The sequence below is a fragment of the Meles meles genome, chromosome X (genome assembly GCF_922984935.1).
Source record: "Meles meles chromosome X, mMelMel3.1 paternal haplotype, whole genome shotgun sequence".
Taxonomy (NCBI): Eukaryota; Metazoa; Chordata; class Mammalia; order Carnivora; family Mustelidae; genus Meles; species Meles meles.
In genome coordinates, this window is record NC_060087.1 from 39,531,088 (window position 1) to 39,551,208 (window position 20,121).

Sequence of the window (20,121 nt, forward strand, 5' to 3'; positions counted from 1 at the left end):
GTATCTTGCACTTCCATTGTGTAAAAAAGAACATTTACTTAACCCATGCCATGTACATAGCAGATACATAGCAGACATTTGGCATTTGTTGTACTTAACAAACAAACTATTAATAGTTTAATATTTGCAATTCCCATAGGAATATTAAGTCTTCTTAATGAAGAGACATCTTCTTTAAATGTCATTCTTTATCTGAAGATGCTGCAGGAAGCCATATTGCCAAATACATCGGACATTTGATGTTTCCACCACTGGCTCCAGAACTTCACACCTCCCAGGGGTAGTCATGGATATAAACTTTCTGAAAGACTGAACCACTTTGTCAAGTACCATTTTAGAACATCTTACCAGGGCTGTCACTGCTTCTCAAAGCTAATACCTAAGCAACCACAACAAAGGATTGTGAAGTTTGGTGGCTGGGGTCTTGGGGAAAAGCAGGCAAGTCCATCAGCCCCCACACCCTCACTGAATGCATACAGGATCTTAGATCTTAGATAAGGAGAATACATTTCAAAGAACATGAACTCCACTCTATGCTCAAGAGAAAACAGCAAGTATGTGACTTAAAGATTTGGTATTTTGAGCTCATCTTTAAGGTGGTTCTTCATTTGCTGCTAATCATTACTGTTTAGGATGCAATGATTTTCAAATTGGTAGGTTCAGAAATTCAAACGTGAAATTATCTGAAGTTGAACTCATTAATTGGACTGACTCATGATAATCAGATTTGCAGGAGGTTCACTTACAAAGGAGACCCGTGAGTTTATTTATTTGTACTACCTCCCAAACACCTCCCAGAGTATGGGTTTCACCTGCCATATGTACTCCCTTCCCACAGAAGAAGGGCTACATTAAGTCCAAATGATTAGCTGGCAGACACTAGAGTCAAGAGTAGGGAATTGGGTGATTTTTTTAAAAAAAGGTTATTGATTTGTGGTACAAGGATAACTTCAGGGCTAATGAAAATATCTGCCTGGCTGATTTTACACCTGGGTTGGTCCAGCAGGGCAAGCCTCTTCCTTGATGGTGCCAGGGGACCTGAAAAACTATTCTCATTGACTCCTTGTTAAGGGTTAATTCTCACATGAGCCCATGGCTATTAGGGCTCATCAGCCTATCACATGGCTATCAGTTGCCAATTGGTCTTGTTTTCCAATTACATTAGTGAAGATGGACTTTTTCAACTGAACATATTAAAAAGTTAAAACTCAAACTAGATTAAGCAAAAAATGTTCAGTGATTTACTCATCCCTGTAACAAATATGGTGGCCAAAGGGATAAAATGGGCTGATTGTCCAGGCCCGGGTTTCTCAACCACCTCTAGGATGAATCCGACCTCTAGAAAATCACAAGGATGGAGGGAAGATAGAGTTTCTCCGACGGAAAAGAAGGTTGGGTGCTGGGCAGGCAAAGCATCATTACCATCAATCATCATTGTCGTCATTATCATCATCATCATCACCATCATCACCTACTACACCAACTTTGTGGTTGAGATCCTTGGCCACACTCCCCTCCCCAGCTCAGAGCCACTCTCAGTAGTTAGGGGAGCACTAACACCAATTACTAATACAGTGATGGATCATTGATTCCCTCTGGGAGAAAAAGAAGCAGTACAAAGCAGAGAGTATTGGAGTCGGCTAAAAACTTCATTTCGACAATTTTAAGATTTATCTTTCTATTTTCCTGTTAGCCTATTTGATGCTTCACCTTGTTCCTATTATCCCAGAAGCTCAGTCTCGAAAAGATAACATATGACAACTTAATGTAACAAATAATAATTATAAAAGTCCTGTGTGCATTGATTTAAGAATCACAATTTCAATTTTAAAATGATGGGTTCAACATGATTTATGCCTGGTGAAGATCGTAGGAATTAGGAAGAGCAGACAGAATTATGAGAATCAAGGAGTTTGGGCCGTGACGTGAGAGACCGACTCACAGCACATATAATGAGCTATTTCCCTCACTATCTGAGGCTAGAATTTAAGGCTAATAGAGAAGGAGCTCCGTAACTATGGTTACAAACTTAGTTCCAGTCTTGGCTTTCTCACTCTAGTAATACAGCCTATGACCATGTTACTGAAATGTAACAAAGTTTCTTTTTTTTTTTTTAAGATTTTAGTTATTTATTTGACAGAAAGAGAGATCACAAGTAGGCAGAGAAGCAGGCAGAAGGAAAGGGGGAAGCAGGCTCCCTGCTGAGCAGAGAGCCCGATGCGGGGCTCTATCCCAGGACCCTGAGATCATGACCTGAGCTGAAGGCAGAGGCTTAACCAACTGAGCCACCCAGGTGCCCCAATGTAACAAAGTTTCTTGAGCTCTGACTCTGTATCAAGCACTTACACACATAATCTTTCATCTTTATAAGAACCTGGAAGAGAATGATTCAACCTCTCAATTATCAAATGCTGTCAATGAGAAGACATCATCAGTTTAATAGCAATTCCACAGGGATACCGGGGTGGCTCAGTCGGTTAAGCATCTGCCTTCCCCTCGGGTCATGATCTCAGGGTCCTGGGATTGAGTCCTGCATCGGGCTCCCTGCTCAGTGGGGAGCCTGCTTCTCCCTCTGCCTGCCTCTCTTCCAGCTTGTGTTCTCTCTCTGTCAAATAAATAAATAAAATCCTTTAAAAAAATTAAAATGAAAGGCTCTTTAGAGCATAAGAAAATGGAGTAGTAAGTATCCCATTTTATGTATGAGAGCACTGAGGCTTAGGGAAACTTATCTGGCGTAGGTCACACAGCTTACAAGAAGCGTGAAGAAGAAAAGGCAAGAATGGCCCCTGGACCAGCCAAAGGCTGAGTGTTGCTGCATCCCAGCGTCCAGGACCTACGTCCCTCCATTGCCACCATGCCCAGGAGAAAGGCTGAAGGGGATGCTAAAGGAGATAAAGCCAAGGTGAAGGATAAGCCACAGAGAAGATCTGCTGTCTGCTAATCCTCCTCCTCCAAAGCCAGAGCCCAAGCCTAAAAAGGTCCCCTGCCAAGAAGGGAGAGAAGGTACCCAAAGGGCAAAAGGGGGAAGCTGGTGTGGGCCTTGCAGAAAACCAAAGTGCCCCAATAGACCAGGCACAGAAAGCTGAAGGTGCTGGACATGCCAAGTGAAGCATGTGCATTTTTGAGAACTGTGTACTTCTGGTGACCCCACAGTTTGAAATATTGGGTTTTTTTTTTATCAAGTTTTATAAAAATTCAGAATTTTGTTTTACTTTTTTTAAATGATGTGTTGTCGGCACATAGAGTGCTTCATTGTTGTTTGCAGGGAGGGGCATATTGTCACTAACATAATATCTCTGAAGCTAGATTGATGAAAGGGGAAAAAGACTTGGCCCCTGGGTATCTCAGTCGCTTAAGCATCTGCCTTTGGCTCAGGTCATGTTTCTGGGGTCTCAGGATCGAGCCCCACATTGGGTTCCCTGCTTGGCAAAGAGACTGCTTCTTCCTCTCCCTCTGTCCCTGCCCCTACCCCTGCTGTGCTCTCTCACTCACTCTCTTTCAGGTAAATAAATAAAATCTTAACAAACAAAAACAAAAACAAAACAAAACAAAAAAACCAAGGGGAAAAACACCTTTCCCTTCTAGTTTTGAGAAACTTCCTCTTGGTTGCCAAGAGGAGGGATTTCTTGATGTTGACACACATGAGCTACCTTGGCACAAATGCCTTGGTTGTGTGGAAAGACTAAAATTCATTTTTTATATCCTCTTCTCCCTCTCTGCCTTCAACATAGACTTGACCTCTTAAACCCAGAGACCTGTTGGAACCTGACCCCAAGGCATGGTTCTCATTATGTCAGGCAATCTGGACTTTATAGCATCACCATGGAGATGGCATCTCTCAAAAGAGTTCCTTTTTTAGCTTGTGGATCTTTAGATTGGTAATTCTGCCATTTTCATTTCATTTCCAGAAAATCAGGGTCAGCTTGTGAAAAGTTGTTAAGCAACATGCTAAATGTCAACTGTCAACCCTCACTCTAAACTTTCTGTGTTCAGAGCATCAGATGAAGATTTCATTGGGTTTTATAGTGGTTTCTGCTTTTGGTAGCCCATTGAAGAAGGGAGTTCAAAGGTTGTTGTATACTGTTAATGATCATCTGCCCATGTCCTGCCTGAAATACTGTGATTGTTTATGAAAAGTATCTTTTTTAAAAAATTTATTTATTGGGGCGCCTGGGTGGCTCAGTCGGTTAAAGCCTCTGCCTTCGGCTCAGGTCATGATCCCAGGGTCCTGGGATTGAGCCCCACATCGGGCTTTCTGCTTGGCAGGGAGCCTGTTTCCCCCTCTCTCTCTGCCTGCCTCTCTGCATACTTGTGATCTCTGTCTGTCAGATAAATAAAAATCTTTTTAAAAAAAGATTTATGTACTTACTTTAGAGAGAGAGAAGGAAAAAAGCATGAGCAGGAGGGGCAGAGGGAGAGAGAGAATATCAAGCAGACTCTGCACTGAGTGGGGAGCCCGATACAGGGCTCCGTCTCAAGACCCTAAGATCAAGACCTGAGCTGAAACCAAGAGTAGGATGCTTAATCAACTGCACCACCCAGGTGCCCCGAAAAGAATCTTTAATAAGGCTGGACACAGTTTGAAACAAAATAAAACAATGTCATACAGCTTATTTCTGAAAATGGAGCCAGAAATTGAATCCCAAATCTATTTGACTTCCACTCCCCGCACTACCTTCAATGTTACCATAGCTCCTTGGTTTCCCCGTGCATAAAACAAGGATGGTAATAGGTACCTCCCAAGATCATCACAAGAGTCAAACAATATCTGTGAAATCATAAATGCCTAGAGATAACTGGTGCTTATTATTCTTTTTAACAACTAAACAACCATAGAAATGTACCAAGTGAGTAGAAAAGAAGAAAATTAATTGGGGCTGGGGATTGACAAAATAGGAACCAGGCAGACTTTACATTAAGGTGACTTCTGCCTTGGGTAGGACTTCATGTAAATTGCCTTCTGGGGAAGAGATCAGTCTCAGGACATGGAAAATCCAAATTATCAATTAGGGCTCCAAGTAGTTGAGCTGCAGGTACCAGGTACCTCATTAAAGTGGCTTAATTAGTCAAAGACTTCCTTTACTGAGACTCACCCCAATTAAACAATGAAATTTTCCCAGCATGACTTGATAAAAATCAATCTCTTTATTAAAATGTTTAGACAAAACTGATGGTGTACTCTATGTTGGCTAATTGAATCTAAATTTTAAAAAAATGTCTAAACACAACTAAATGTAGTCAAAAAATAAAAACAGGTAAGGTCTGAGCAAAGGAGGTCTACATTCTGGATCGATTAGGTGTTTTTCTCTTCTATTCCTTAATTGTTTCCATTCCTAATCCCTTTCTTCTTTTATCCCCATGTTCCACTTTAAGAGGAAATGCTCACCTGCTTAATTCCATGCCAAAAGTCTTTCCTTAATACAAGATAAGGCCCCTCAACTGACTCAATCTTTTTATTTGCTGTGATTACTTTCTTTCCCAACCTTCCCCTAACTTACCTTTATTATAGTTTTTAATGCTGTTTTCCTCTGGTCTGTTTAAAGTGACTGTTCTCCTTTAGAGAGGACAGGCAATAAACTTTTTTTTATTAGAAAAGCCATGCACTGAAGATTGCCAACCCCAGGCTTCCCTTGTCTTTCAAAACCCTGCTCATTCCCTGACCTGAGGAAATTCACTGGGCTTTTTTTATGATGAGCGTCTCTGTTAATTTTGAAGGACGCCCATAACAAATTACCACAAACTAGGTGGCTTATGACAATAGAATTGTATTCTCTTGGGGCACCTGGGTGGCTCAGTTGGCTTAGCGTCTGACTCTTGATTTTCGTTCAGTTCATGATCTCTGGGTTATGGGATCAAGCCCTGTGACGGGTTCCCTGCTGGGTGTGGAGCCTGTTTAATATTCTCTCTCTCTCCCCATCTCCCTCTGCTCCCTTCCACCAAAAAAATAAGAATGTGTTCTCTCACTGTTCTGGAGGCCAGGAGTCTGAAATCAAGGTGTCAATAGAACCGTGGTTCATCTGAAGATTCTAGGGAAGACTTTCCTTGCCTCTTCCATCCTCTGGTTGACTGTGGACACATCACTCCAGTCTGCTTCTATTTTCACACAGCCTTCTTCTACATTGGTCGTCTGTGTTTTTCCTCTTCTAATAAGGGCACTTCTTTTAGGATTTAGGGCCACCCAATTAATCCAGGATGCTCTCATCTCAAGATCCTTAACTTAATCATATCTGCAAAGACCCTCTTTCCAAAGAAAGTCACATTCACAAGTACCCAGGGGCTGAAACTCACACGTATCTTTTGTGAGTTCCCATTCAACCCCTAATGATAACTAATAACTAATAACCTCTTAAATCTTATAACTGTTTTTCCCTTTAAAATTGTTTCCTATATTTTTGTTACGAATATATATTTCCTATATCATGGAATAAAAGAAAACATTTTAAGTGTATAGTACTTTAAAGTCTCCTAGTTTCCAATATTTGAACATCACTCAGGAGTTTACAAAGTTCCTTTCCATTTATAACTCCTTAGATGTAAGGAACAATGCTGGGTGACAGGTCTAACGTATATTATCACTCTAGAGATCCAGAAGCTGAGGCTCAAAGACTTGTACAAAGTCTTGTGTCACTGCAAGTCAGGGCTTCTTGAATCTTCATCTTTTCATCATACAACAGATGAGAAAAGTTGAGTGCTTTTCTTTCCTTTTTTTTTTTTTTGAAGATTTTATTTATTTCTTTGAGACACAGTGAGCTAGCCAGCAAGAGAGAAAGAGAGAGAGAGAGAGAATGAGCAGGGGGAGCGGCAGAGGGAGAGGGAGAAGCAAACTCCCCTCTGGGCAGGGAGCCATTATGGGGCTCGATCCTGGGACCATGGGATCATGACCTGAGCTGAGGGTAGATGCTTAACCAACTAAGCCACCCAGGCACCTGAGTTTTTTTCATTTTAAATATCTATAGAACATGTTCATCTTGAGCATTAATCTTGTCAGAAGTGAGAAACCCCACTAGCATTTAATCCCTAGGACTTAATTAGCTCACTCAATGCAACAGCATCTAACACATATTTGGAAACCATTTATCTGTGGTCATCTGGTCAAAACACAACCTCTGGCAGCTCATTCTTCTATGGTTATCTGTCCAGCATAGAAACGGTGATTGTCTGTGAGTGGTTTTCATGAGTATGTTCTCTCCTTCTGAAACTGAGGATGTCTTAAATGGCTATAACAGAATAAAGTAGAACTATGGCAATAAATAGACGAGCTCAGTCCAGTAGGAGGGCTTCCTGAAGAATGGCCAAAGAGGGTCATTTATAAAAGGCACAAAACAGGGATGTCTTTCCCTCCTAGAAGGACTCTGAGTGCTGAAAACCTGGCATGAAGGCAGAAAATAACAACTATTATTTTCCCATGAACTTGAGAGAAAACAATATACAATCGTCATGAGAAGCGTAACCTTTGGACCTCTCTGGAATGCAATATCCTTTCCAAGTGGGCAAATCCTTGATGGTGTTGATTCGGTTTTGTGTTTGCTTCTAATAATAAAAGGGAAGTGGGAGATTTCTGGTGTCAGGCAGCCTAACCATTCATCTACAGACTTGGTATGTGTGTACGTATTTACTTTGAATTATGTAAGAGATTCTTGTTTAATCATTTCTATTGACTTTAAAGAAGGAAACAGTACCTATGCAAAAAGTTAAATTTATCATGCCCCATGTTCAGATATTGCTTCAGACGTTTCCCGTTTTAAAGAAAACAGTGATTTGTCTAATGTCAATCAAATCCAGCGTGCATGGAACGGAAGATCGCAGAGCTAGAGATGAAATAAATAGCCCTTGCTGGGTCCTTTGAGAGGCACATAAATTACGAGGAAACTTCTTCAGTAAATATGACGTAATGCATATCTTCTTGTGCTGTCTTTTCTATGGGTACTTTCTCCCTCCCTCCCTTTCTCTCTCTCTTCCTGTCAGCAGGCCAAGAGGCTCCATAGACTCACCGCCAGCCTACATTTCAGCCGTCTGCACACGCATAATGCCATACTCTAAGATTCTTTAAGAAGACACAATGAACTCCTAAACATAATTTTTATCACAGCCTGCAACCTAAAGGAATATTCTATGATGATCAGAAGCATACTGAGCAGAAGTGCAGTTGCCGTGGTTCCCTGACTCGGAAAAGGTGTTGAGCAAACTGATCATAACCCTTACCCTTGTAATGGTCACACTGGTGGTGCCTCATCCAAATCCCCTTTCCCAGGCCAGTATACCTGTTCCCTTGCTGCTAGGGATGGTAGTTGTTGAAAGCTTACATCCTCTTCTTTCTCCAGGGAATTGCTCTTGGCTGGTTGGAACCATCTAGCAAGGAAGTTGACACCTTACTCCAAAGCTGACAACTGACTGGCTAGGAAGCACGAAAGTCAGGCCCACTCTGCCTGAAGGTGTGGCTGTGTGGTATAGTCAAACAACAAACCTCCCTATGGGATCTCTCTGAAGCTAGTCTCCAGGAGAAACCACCATGTTTTTTCATGTTTTCCCTTGTTCTATCCAGCTTCCCTCCCTCTCATTCTCCTGAGAATCCTTGCCCAAGAAATCCCTGTCTCAGGTTCTGCTTCTAGAACCTTGTAGAAGACACTTCTTTGATGTGGAGAGCAAGAGCCACCCTAGACAGCAGAAATGCTGCTTTTTTGTAGCAACCAACCAAGAGGACCTGCCCTCTGCACTCTGACCTCTGACCCAAATCAGGTTCTCCCTCTCTCTCCCTCTCTCACCCCTGTAGCCAGTGAGCCACCAAATAAAACCTCTATCTCCTCAACATCTTGTTATCCTAAGCACTTTCCAGTCACCACCACAGTTCAGGCTCTCGTGGTTTCTTAACTACAGTAATGGCATTTCTTCCTACTGGTCTTCCTGACTTCAGGCCTATCTGGTAACCTTTTTTTTAAAAAATATTTTATTTATTTATTTGACAGAGAGAGAGTACAAGCAGGTGGAGCGGCAAGTAGAGGGAGAAGAAGGCTCCCCGCTGAGTGGGACTCAATCCCAGGATCCTGGGATCATGGCCTGAGCCAAAGGCAGATGCTTAACCTTAACTGAGCCACCCAGGCACCCCTGTCTGGTAACTTTCTGAATGACAAATCTGATCATGTTCCTTTATCCTCAAACACTCTCACTGGCTGCCTTATTACTATCAGCGTAATGATAATGGCCATCCTTTATTATATATTAAGTGATTCACATGCATTATCTTATCCTGTAAAGTAACACTGCAACAAAGTTACAATGATCCCCTTTTGCTGGTAAGAACATAGAGTCTCTGGAAGGGTAAGATTTACCCAACATCCACAGCTAATCAAGGGTTGATCCAGAAAGTATTTTAGCTGACTCCTAGGCCATGCTGTTAATCTCATCACTAGGTCGCCTCTCAGTAAACCCAGACACAGCATTCGGGCTTTCAAAGCCCTCTATGGACAGGACCCAAAATAATTTCTCAGATTTATCTTCCCCCAACTCATCACACTCCTCATGTCAGCTCTCCCAGACAACTGGTTCTTCCTTCCAAACACTTTGAACATCCCTCTTTCCTGCTTCTGCCGATTTATCTCACTAGAGCTCATTTTGCCCACAACTCCACCTTCACCCTTGTGGCCGAAGTGTGTGCATTCTCTTCTACAATGTGACTTGATCCTTGAATCTGGACTCGCTCTCTCCTTACCAATAACATATAGCAGAAGTGACATTGTGTGACTTCCAAGGCCAGGTCAGAAAAGCCCACACAGTTTCTGCCTGAGACCACCATGCTATGGAAGCCACGTGCATCCAGTGACAGCCCACCTGAGCTCTCAAATGATTTCCGGCTGAGAGCCGGCATCAACACCAGCCCTGTGTGGGCGCCATCTTGGACATCCAGCCCCTGGGGGCTTCAGATGACTATACACCATCATATGTGACCACAACCACTTAAGAGACCCCCAGGAAGAACTGCTCCACTGAGACCTTCCTGAATTCCTAAACATAAAATTTTTAGATAATTAAAAGGATGGTTTAATGCCACTAAGTTTTGGGGTAAATTACACAACTAAGTTCTGAGGTAAATTACACAACCAGAGAAACCATGACAGCCTTATGATCTCCCAGTGCCCTAATTAAATGCCAGTCTCTGTAGGAGGCCTCTTTAGTCAGATTTAATTTCCACCTCTGGAAACTCTCATAACAATTAGCTTCTCAAATACATCACATATTAAAGTTGGCCTTGTATTCGTTCTTCATGGGCTTACCTTTTCCCTCTAATCCACACATCTTGAGGGTAGAAAGAGTGCAGTACTGATGTTCATTAATCTTTATATTCCATTGCTACTAACCCTGTGCCTGGTACTAGGTAGACACTTAATAAATGTGTGTTGTCCTGAACTAAACCAAAGAGATAAGGAATTACTTATTCTCTGCCAATAGGAAAGACTTGTAAATCTCCTGTTGCAGAGATTTGTAGAGAATTGTAGGACTAATGGAGTTCTAGCCTTTTGCTGCACTCCAGACCCAAATAAAACAGTAAAATATGCCAATAAAAGAGTAGAAAGCCCCCATGATTTTGAAGAGATAGTATAGAGCCCAATCATTGAAGAAAATGGGTTCTGCCACTTATGAGCTTCATGTAAGCTCCTTCTCATCCAGAACTTTAGTTGTCTTCTCTGGAAAATGGATTTATAGTGTCCCCCACCTAGGGCTGTCCTAAGGAGGAAACGAGATAATTTCTGTAAAGCACTTAATTTGATGTTTCAATAATAAGCTTTGGAGAAATGATACTTACTCATATCATAGGTAAGTGAGTGCACTTTACAATTCCTAGGACAACATCAATTTCATAACTTCATTCATAGAAAACACAATGGTTTGTCATGTAAATCACATAAAACCACTATTTGTAAGAATCCTTTTAACTATAGCCACAGACTATAAATAAACCTTTGCCGGATCCTTTGTCTTGATTTTTGTTTGAAAAAATATAGTCACCATGCCCATAGACCACAGGACCAAAATCTCCTGCTTAAAAAAAAATATATCTTATTTATTTGATTGAGAGAGCGAGCATGAGTGGGCTGGAGAGGCAGAAGGAGAGGGAGAAGTAGACACCTGCTGAGCCGGGGGGTGGGAAGATGTCAAACGTGGGGCTCAATCCCAAGACCCCAGGATCATGACCTGACCTGAAGACAGATGCTTAGCTGACTGAGCCACCCAAGCACCACTAAAATCTCTTGCCTTTCATGAGTTCCCCTCTATGCCGTGAGGACCATGAGGGCCCAAGCCTTAATCACTCTTCTATACCCCAGTGGGATACAGAGGAAGAAGAGTGTCTTAAGCTGGATTTGGCGGCCAGCTTCGGCTCTGACAACACTGATCGCAAGTTGTTGCCATGGTGGCTTGGACTGTAGATAATGCTTCCTAGGGAAACTTGATGAGGCAAGACCCCCAAAGCGGCATTTAGAGGCAAACTGTGACATTACTAAGTGAGGTGCAATTCTGGGGCTCAGTATTTACACTTTCGAATTCCCGGGGGTCATCATTCCCATAGGACACAATGTAATGGCATCCCCTGGATGTGTGCACTGTGAACACTACATATTGCTTGGACCCTTACTGAATCTGCCTTCCCTACTGCAGGCGGTGGTGGGGGAGCTTGGAGCACACTCTGCCCCAATCTGTAAGTTCTTTCAAGTGTGGGTACCGAGAAGTACTTTACTGTGGAAAAGAACACAGAATAATTTGCGTAATGATTACAAGATGTAAAGAGATACTCTGAAACCATTATCTCACATGAAAGGCTCAAAACAGATTTGGCTTCCCTATTTTTCCAAAACAGAGACAACTCTTTCAGCATAAACTTTTGTTAAGTAAATGTTCCAGTTTTCTTTTCTCAAGAAAGCCCTCCTTCCTCCTTCAAAACAAATCAGCAAATAAAGTTGTTCACAGCCCTACTCATTATGCGACATTTATGAGCAGGAAATCCGTGGGGAATGTAATGAAAGCAGATAATTTGAAACTTCCCCCCAAAATGATTTTAAACATAATGGAGGGCTAAAAACAAAAACAAAAACAAAAACAAAACAAAACAAACCAACAAACCCCAAAAACCAATCCTTGGCTTGGTTCCTTTGTTCTTAATGTGTGCATTTTGTATTATTCATGAGAGTTCTTTGGGGTGGCTTAGATAGTACAAAGCCAATGCTGAATCAAAAAGCTGGACTACACTCAAATAAACCCAGAGGTATGGAATGTTCTAGCAATGAGGATCTTAGAAGATCTTGCTTAAGTCCATCCTAATCCCTTGGGCTCCAGCCTTTCCATTGCCTTTTATGCTGTCTTCAATGGAAATGGGAAAACTTCTCACCATTACCATACCTTGCCATACAGGAAGTCAGTCCTTCCTTTTGGGTGTACATCATTGGGTTCCCAAACATTTACCCAAAGAGAAGACCCTGAAACCCACATGCTTTAGCTTTCTTTTATTGGTTGTCTCTGCTGGCCCCTGAATGAACTGGGGAGATGGAGGGGATGGGAGGGAAGCATGGGCCTTTGTTAGTATGAAAGAATTGGAATAGGACAACGTGGATAAGTAGCTTTCTTCTGTACTAAACACAATTCCCTAGTGTTGAAAACTTTTATCATGATCAGTGAGAGTGCTATTATAATAGCCACAATCCCTACTCACTTCCCACTACTTTTTACAAAACCCCAACTAGGGACCAAACACAATGAATCTTCATAACAACTTGGCAAGATGGATATTACTGTTTTACTGAAAATGAAACCAATATTCAGAGATAAGGTCATCAAGCTATAAGTCAGCAAGAGCTGGGGTTGGATGCTAAGTCCACTGACCACAAAGCCCACAGCCACCTGCCTCTAGCTTATGCGGACCACGCTGCAGCTTAACCCATATGCTGCCTAAAAATATAGGTCGGGTTTAGATCCATAAGCAGAATCTCCCTGTAGGACTCAAAGATTTTCCTCTCATTTGGATATCTTGTGCTTTGCCAAGATTTCAAAAGAAAAGAGCCACCAGTCCTTATATCCTATTATATCCTAAAATGTACTAAACCTTCCTCAGTCTTCCCTCTGCCTACCCATGCTGTCTGCTTTCCAACACTCGCTGGCAGTCACGGCAAGGGGAAGGGCCATGGAATCGGTGGCCACATGGGATGAAATGGAAGCCTAACTTTTAAGCAGAAGTGTGTCCCTGTTCTTCTGGAAACAAACAAAAAAGTATGGGTACACTGCACCAAAGGTAGTGTCACCAAAATAAGATACGGCACATATTCGTTCATTCACTAATACTTGATGAGCAATTAAGATGATCAGATTTTCCCCAACACTTTCTCTTCTCTAGGAGGAGTCTACCTTGGTACAATCTCTCTGGAGGACAGCTGAGCAATATCTATGAAATCTACAAAAATTACACGTGCATGTGCCATTTGTCGCAGACTACGTTCCCTAGAAACAGAGGCTGCAACCAGGATTCTTGTGCAGGTGGCTTAATGAGGAAATGTTCTCCGGAGAAACCTGCAGGGGAGTAAGGGAAGCGGGGTGTCAGGAGAAGGAACTAGGGCAAGATGCAGCTTCAGATCCATCTAGCCTCAGCCTGATCCCACAAGGCGCTCTTGAGTGAAAAGAGGACCGTAGATGCCTTCCTGGCCAGAGACAAAGAGGCCGGGCTGCTATACCCATGCACCTGTTAGTTGTTGGTCAAGGGCCACCCCCAGAAGGGCGTGTGACTTCTAAGACATCTGCAGGTCAGGCAGCAACTGTCAGTCAACAGCAGTTCCCCAGAAAAGAAAGCAGGTGTGAACCTTCAGCAACCACCACCTGCTGCAGCTAGGAAATGGGTATGCCAGTCCCATAAAAGAGTTCTGGGCCAGGCTCCAACAACAACTGCCATCGTTAGACCCAGCAATCCCTTATCTAGTAATTTATCCTCTGTATGTTTGCACTTGTGCAAAGTGATGCACATCCAAGTTTATTCATCACTGCATTCTGTATAATTGGAAAAGGCCCATCAATAAGCGACTGGTTAGTTACATTACGGCACAGCCAGACAACAGAATATTTGGTAGGTGTGGGAAAAATAAGAGTAAGGAAACTTCCCATGTATGGATATGGGATGCCTTTAAGCATGTATTTCTAGGGCGCCTGGGTGGCTCAGTGGGTTAAGTCTCTGCCTTTGGTTCAGATCATGATCTCAGGGTCCTGGGATCCAGTCCCCCATCGGGTTCTCTGCTCAGCAGAGAGCCTGCTTCCTCCTCTCTCTCTCTTTCTCTCTCTCTCTCTGCCTACTTGTGATCTCTCTCTGTCAAATAAATAAATAAAATCTTTTAAAAGGGACGCCTGGGTGGCTCAGTTGGTTAAGCGGCTGCCTTCGGCTCAGGTCATGATCCCAGCGTTCTGGGATCAAGTCCCACATTGGGCTCCGTGCTCGGCGGGAAGCCTGCTTCTCTCTCTGTCTCTGCCTACCACTCTGTCTGCCTGTGCTCACTCTCTCTCTCTCTCTCTCTCTGACAAATAAATAAATAAATAAAACCATTATGATCTTTAAAAAATAAATAAATAAAAATAAAATAAAATTTAAAAAGCGTGTATTTCCACATGTCTGTTTTAAGAACATATATACACATGCATTTATATATGCTTAAGTTAACCCTAGAAGGATCGACAAGACATTGGAAACAGTGTGGCTGGAAGACAGAGTGGAAGGGAAAGTTTATGGCGTATATCACTTTGTACCTTGTATATTTTAAACTATATGAATATATTACCTATTTAAATAAAATGAATGAAGATGGATGGATGGATGGATGAGTAAATAGATAGATAGATACATACATACATACACACATACACACATACATACATATATACATATATAAATTTGGCCTGAAACCCACCCAGTAGTTTCTGCCTCTCCTTTGACAACCCAAAGAGGCAGAACCATAGGACATTTTAAAACCCAAATGTTTTCCCATTCAGGGTAAGTAACTTCCTTCCGGATGATAGCTGATGTACTCCCTGCACTTGTGTGTAATTTCTGTTTTAACCAATAGCCCCTTACTTTCCAACTGCAATAGGCTTTCTTTTTGAATTCAGAGCTATAATGGAAAGTCAGTATTTCCCAAAATGTATTAAATTTAGGCCCCATAGGTTTCTCTCTTATTTGTCTTTAAGATTTATTTGTTTATTTTGGAGAGAGAGGTCGGGGGAGAGGCAGAAGGAGAAGGGGAAAGAGAGAATCCCAAGCAGACTCTCCACTGAATGTGAAGCCTGATATGGGGCTAGATTCCATGACCCTGAGATCACAACCTGAGCTGGAATCAAGAATCAGATGCATAACTGACTGAGCCACCCAGGCACTCTTAGGCTACCTAGGTTTCTGTGTTGCAGAACTTATCAGAGCCCTTAATGTTACAATGTGCATTCTGAATCTCCTTAAAGACGCAGAATTGTCCCTTAGACCATTTGATTGCAGAACTAGAGAAGGGCTCAGCTGGGCAGTTCTTGCTTAAGTCTCTCAGTGACTGGAGTGATCTGAAAGTTCGACTGAGCTGGATATCCAAAATGGCTCATTCACGTGGCTGGCAATTTGGCTGTTGGTTGGAAGTTCAGTTGCGCTGGGTTGCTGGAGAACTTCCATATGACCTTGACAGCATGTGGGTCTCAGGGTAGTTAGATTCCTTACATGCACCTGGCTTCTCCACAGCCAAGTGTCCCAAGAACCAAGCAGAAGCCACATGGCCTTCTCTGAACTTGCCTCAGAGATTATGCGGCTCATTTCTGTTGGTTCCATTGGTGACAAAGGAGTCGGTAAGGACAGCCCAGATTCAAGTGGAGAAGCCATAAAACGCACCTGAGAAGAGTGTCAAGGAATTTGTGGATGTGTCTAAAAATTGCCACAGTTCTTTATTCCTGTGATTGTACCGATGGGGCCCAAGAAGAATATTTCACCAAAATAAACAATTGAATCCATGCTGCAGAAAAGATCAACTTGTAGTAGATGCATTTCAGCCTCAAATACAGGGTTTCCTTAAGCACCCAGAGGGTGCTCTATAAACACGCAGTGACTTTTCATCAAAGGCAAAGCTGGTTTCTGCATGAACCTGTTCTGGACTGTGAATCATGTCTAATTGTCATGGAATCATGCCATGTGTTAACTGCATGTTTCACTGACTTATTTTTGAAAACTGACAGATAAAGCTGGTTTCAAGATTAATTATAGTGTAGAAGAAGGAAAGAGTTGTCAAGTGTTCTATATCAGTCTATTTAATAATCATACCATTTGCAACTATGAAGAAACTATAGAATTTCTGACCAATTTCATCATGTTTATGAGGATTGCACTGTGCATCCTTTTTGAAACTAAAATTTGTTTTTTAATATCGATTTATTGATTGATTTATCTTTGAGAAAGAGACAGAGAAAGGTGGGGAGAGGCAGAGGGAGAGGGAGAGAGAGAATCTTAAGCAAGCTCCATACCCAGTGCAGAGCCCGATACAGGGCTCGATCTTACAACCCTGAGATCATGACCTGAGCTGAAACCAAGAGTCAGATGCTTAAACAACTGAGCTGCCCAAGCACCCCTGAAACTAAAATTTGATGGGATGAAATGATGCACGACGGTTTACTTTGACAGAAAGAACCAAAAACCCATTAATCTTTCGTAGAGGAATTTTGAGTCCTTGGTTTGGATCATCAGTATTACCTCAATCTTTCAGAGATGTTTGTCTATGGAAGTAAAGTTGAACATCCAGACAAATGAAAATGCTGACTTCCTTTACCATCTAACTAAAGGAAGAAAATGCCGGTAGGACTTTATTTCATCAGGATGATAAATCAAAAACGAGTACCCCCCACTTAAGCATATTATAGTGGCTTTTATATTTCCTTGTCAGCAAGTCTGAGGATTATGTAATCACTTACAAGTGCCTTCTCCCCAGTCCAGTAAAACGACATTAGCAGTGAAAGCTCAGAGAGTATGTGAGTAATGCATAATTAACACATTTTGGAAATCATGTGGCTGAGGCAAGGAAATCTTTCACAAGCTCTTAATGTACAAGAAAGATTTTACATATTCCGTGAAGAGAGGAGAGAAAAACAGGCTGGCTGAAGAAGTAGTTTGAAAAAAGATGGGATAATTTTTTAAGTGGGAAGGAAGCGTGGGTCTTTGTCCCAGCACCTGGTGCATTCGGTTAAGCAGATTGGTCAAGGAGCCAAGGGAGGCAAATGGGTTTCTCTCCCCTGCAGCCAAACTGGAAAGAAGGACACCATTAATGAACCAACACTGAGTAAGTTGGGGCAGGGTAGTGTGACCTCAATGGCAGGTCACAGCACCGAATGCAAGGGACCGAAAGTGGAGGAAGCGTTGGTTTGTTCAGGAAAGCTGAAGTTAAAGAAAAGCAAACCATAGTGAAATACTGCATCACCTTCCCGATCATAGGCCAGTGTGCAAAGGGCTCTTGTCACTAGAGTGGTCCAGCTTCGCACCCTTCCGGGTTTTCCTTGCTGTTAATGAGTCTACAGGGGACACTCTGTGGACCGTGTTAAAGACTCGCCAGATCTGAAAACTGGAAAAGACCTTAGAGATCATTTGGTTCATCCGTTTTCACCTCAGGAGTCCTCTGGTTCTCAATATACACGATTTTCTTGTCTTCAAGGGTCCTCGGGCTCAACTCTTTGTTGTCAGCTTTGCATGGTTACCTCCTACTTCAAAGTTCTCCACAATCTCCATTTTCTCAGAGCTCTCTGTGAACTCCAGACTCTTGGAATTGCCTGCCACTTCCCACTTGGCAGTCACTGTGGCCAAATGCCATCACTTCCCGAACGTCTCAGGTTCCCACTTCCCTGCTGGAGAGAAAGCTGGCTGGGTCATTTCTGGGCACTTGAGAACTGTAATTTCCTGGAGAATTTTTTTTTTAAAGATTTTATTTATTTGAATGGGAGAGAAAAGGCATGAGACAAGGGGAGGGTCAGAGGGAGAAGCAGATTCCCCGATGAGCAGAGAGCCCAATGTGAGACTCCACCCTGGAATTCCAGGATCATGACCTGAGCTGAAGGTAGACGCTTAACTGACTGAGCCACCCAGCCTCCCCCCACCCCTGCCCGGAGAACTTTCGAGAACGACGTGCCCTGGCCAGTGCTTCATGCTGGAAGCATTGATGACTGTTGTTCCAATCTTCCACCCACAACCTTTAGACCCTCATTCCCCTAGGTTCCCCACATCATGTAAACCCTTAAGCCCTTAGTTTCCTGCAATGCACAGAGCGGCAGGAAACCAAACCAAACCCTGTCTTCCCATCAAAGTTTGCTTAGACTGAGAGATATCCAAACCTTCCTGGCGCACAGTGAGAGCCAACATTGCTACTTGAATGTGTGGGTTCTGGGACGGAGAACTCCCACCGTGTGGGATCCAGCAATCATAAGCACCCTGGACCAAGGGATGCCCGAAAGACACATATTCACTGTGCCTCTTGATTTTAAGTATCAGAAACCCTTTGGAGCTAGCTTCAGCAGAAATGTATGAGATGGTTATTATAAGGATACTAAGGTGTGTCCTGGAATAGAAGGTAGAGTTAGACAATCAAACTTCAAGAACAGCAGAGAGAACAGGGCTTGAGGAAAATGGGGTACTCATGAATTCTCACTCTTCATCTTTAGATGTTTTTATTTCTCTCTAAATTCAGAGAGAACTGCTTTGTTCTTCCCTTTCACTGCAGAAAGGTTTTCTCTGACTCCCTGGCAAATGGAAACAAAGATTCTAGAATAGTTTATAGAGAAGAAGCAGGTAGAAATAGGAAGAGAGCCATTCTCTTGCATCAAACCTCGATTGGGGTCAAGTTCACCGAAATTTGAATGCAGCCCATGCACACAGAGGCTGGAGCTTCAGGCTCGAAAGAGGGCATGGCTGGGCATCTGGTAAGAGAGAAGTCTGAATTGGTACAGAATCATTTTCCAAGAGATGCCCAGGTTCACTATGGTGAAGTAAACATGCACATATGCACACACACACACACACACACACACACACACACACACACGATAGTATACAGAGTAACAAACTCAGGAAACAGGGTGTGTGTGCCACTTCCATTCAATTTCCCACTGTGAAGGAGGGCTGAGTTGAGGCAGCTGCCAAACCTTTCAAGGAAGTCAAAATGTAGGTGAAAATCAAACAAAGGAAAAGGAACACAAAAATCAAGGAAAAGGCACTCCGAATGAACGTGCAAACAGAAATTCTAGAGCACACAAAGAAGTCGTATGCTAAGGAAAAAAATCTAACAAAATAATCTGACAATGAACTCAGTACAGGTGAAGTCAATGTTATGGAACAGAAAGAAACTTCAAAATACTCATGTTTAAGGTGCTTTAGATCAGTGAAGGCGTAACATGCATTAGAGGGAGCGCAGGGGTCCCGCAGGGATGTCTGGGTAGCTCAGTCAGTTAAGTGTCCCACTCTTAGCTTCTGACCACAAGCGCCTACCCCCTCAGTGCCTTTTCACCCCCAAAGACCTGCCTCCCCTCTCCCTGAAGGCCATGAGTCCCATGCAGAGCTACTCCTTTGCGCCTGGTGGCTCTGCTTGGTCATGACCCTGGAAAGCCTGGTCTCCTTTTCTCTTCCAGGTTGTGGGCTCGGTGAGCACTCTCCACTGTGCCCCAGATGCCATTCTCATCTGGGAGACTTCCTACAGAAGGTCTTTTCTTTTCCTCCATGGTTGTGAGGGTTTTTTTTTTTAATTATTTTTTAGAGTAGTTCTAGATTTACAGAAAAATGAGTTGGAAAGTACAGAGAGTTCCCAAATGCCCACTCCCTCCACCACCAACCCAGTTTCCCCTACTATTTACATCTTGCATCAATGCAGTACATTTGTTACAATGGATGAACCAGTATTGGTATATTATTAACTAAAGTCCATAGTGTAAATGTGTAATGACATGTATTCACCATTACTGTGTCATACAGGACAGTTTCACTGCCCCCCAAAGTCCTCTGTGCTCCCCCTTCACACTCCTCTCTCCTACCCAACCTTCAGCAACCACCAGTCTTTTTACTGTCTCCACAATTTTGCCTTTTCTAGAAGATCATATAGTTGG

At 42.7% G+C, this 20,121-nt stretch overlaps 1 pseudogene; it reads left to right on the forward strand.

Annotated features, from left to right (window-relative positions):
- Positions 1–2,854: 2,854 nt before the first annotated feature.
- Positions 2,855–3,108, forward strand: LOC123935440 (annotated as a pseudogene).
- The last annotated feature ends 17,013 nt before the right edge of the window (positions 3,109–20,121 follow it).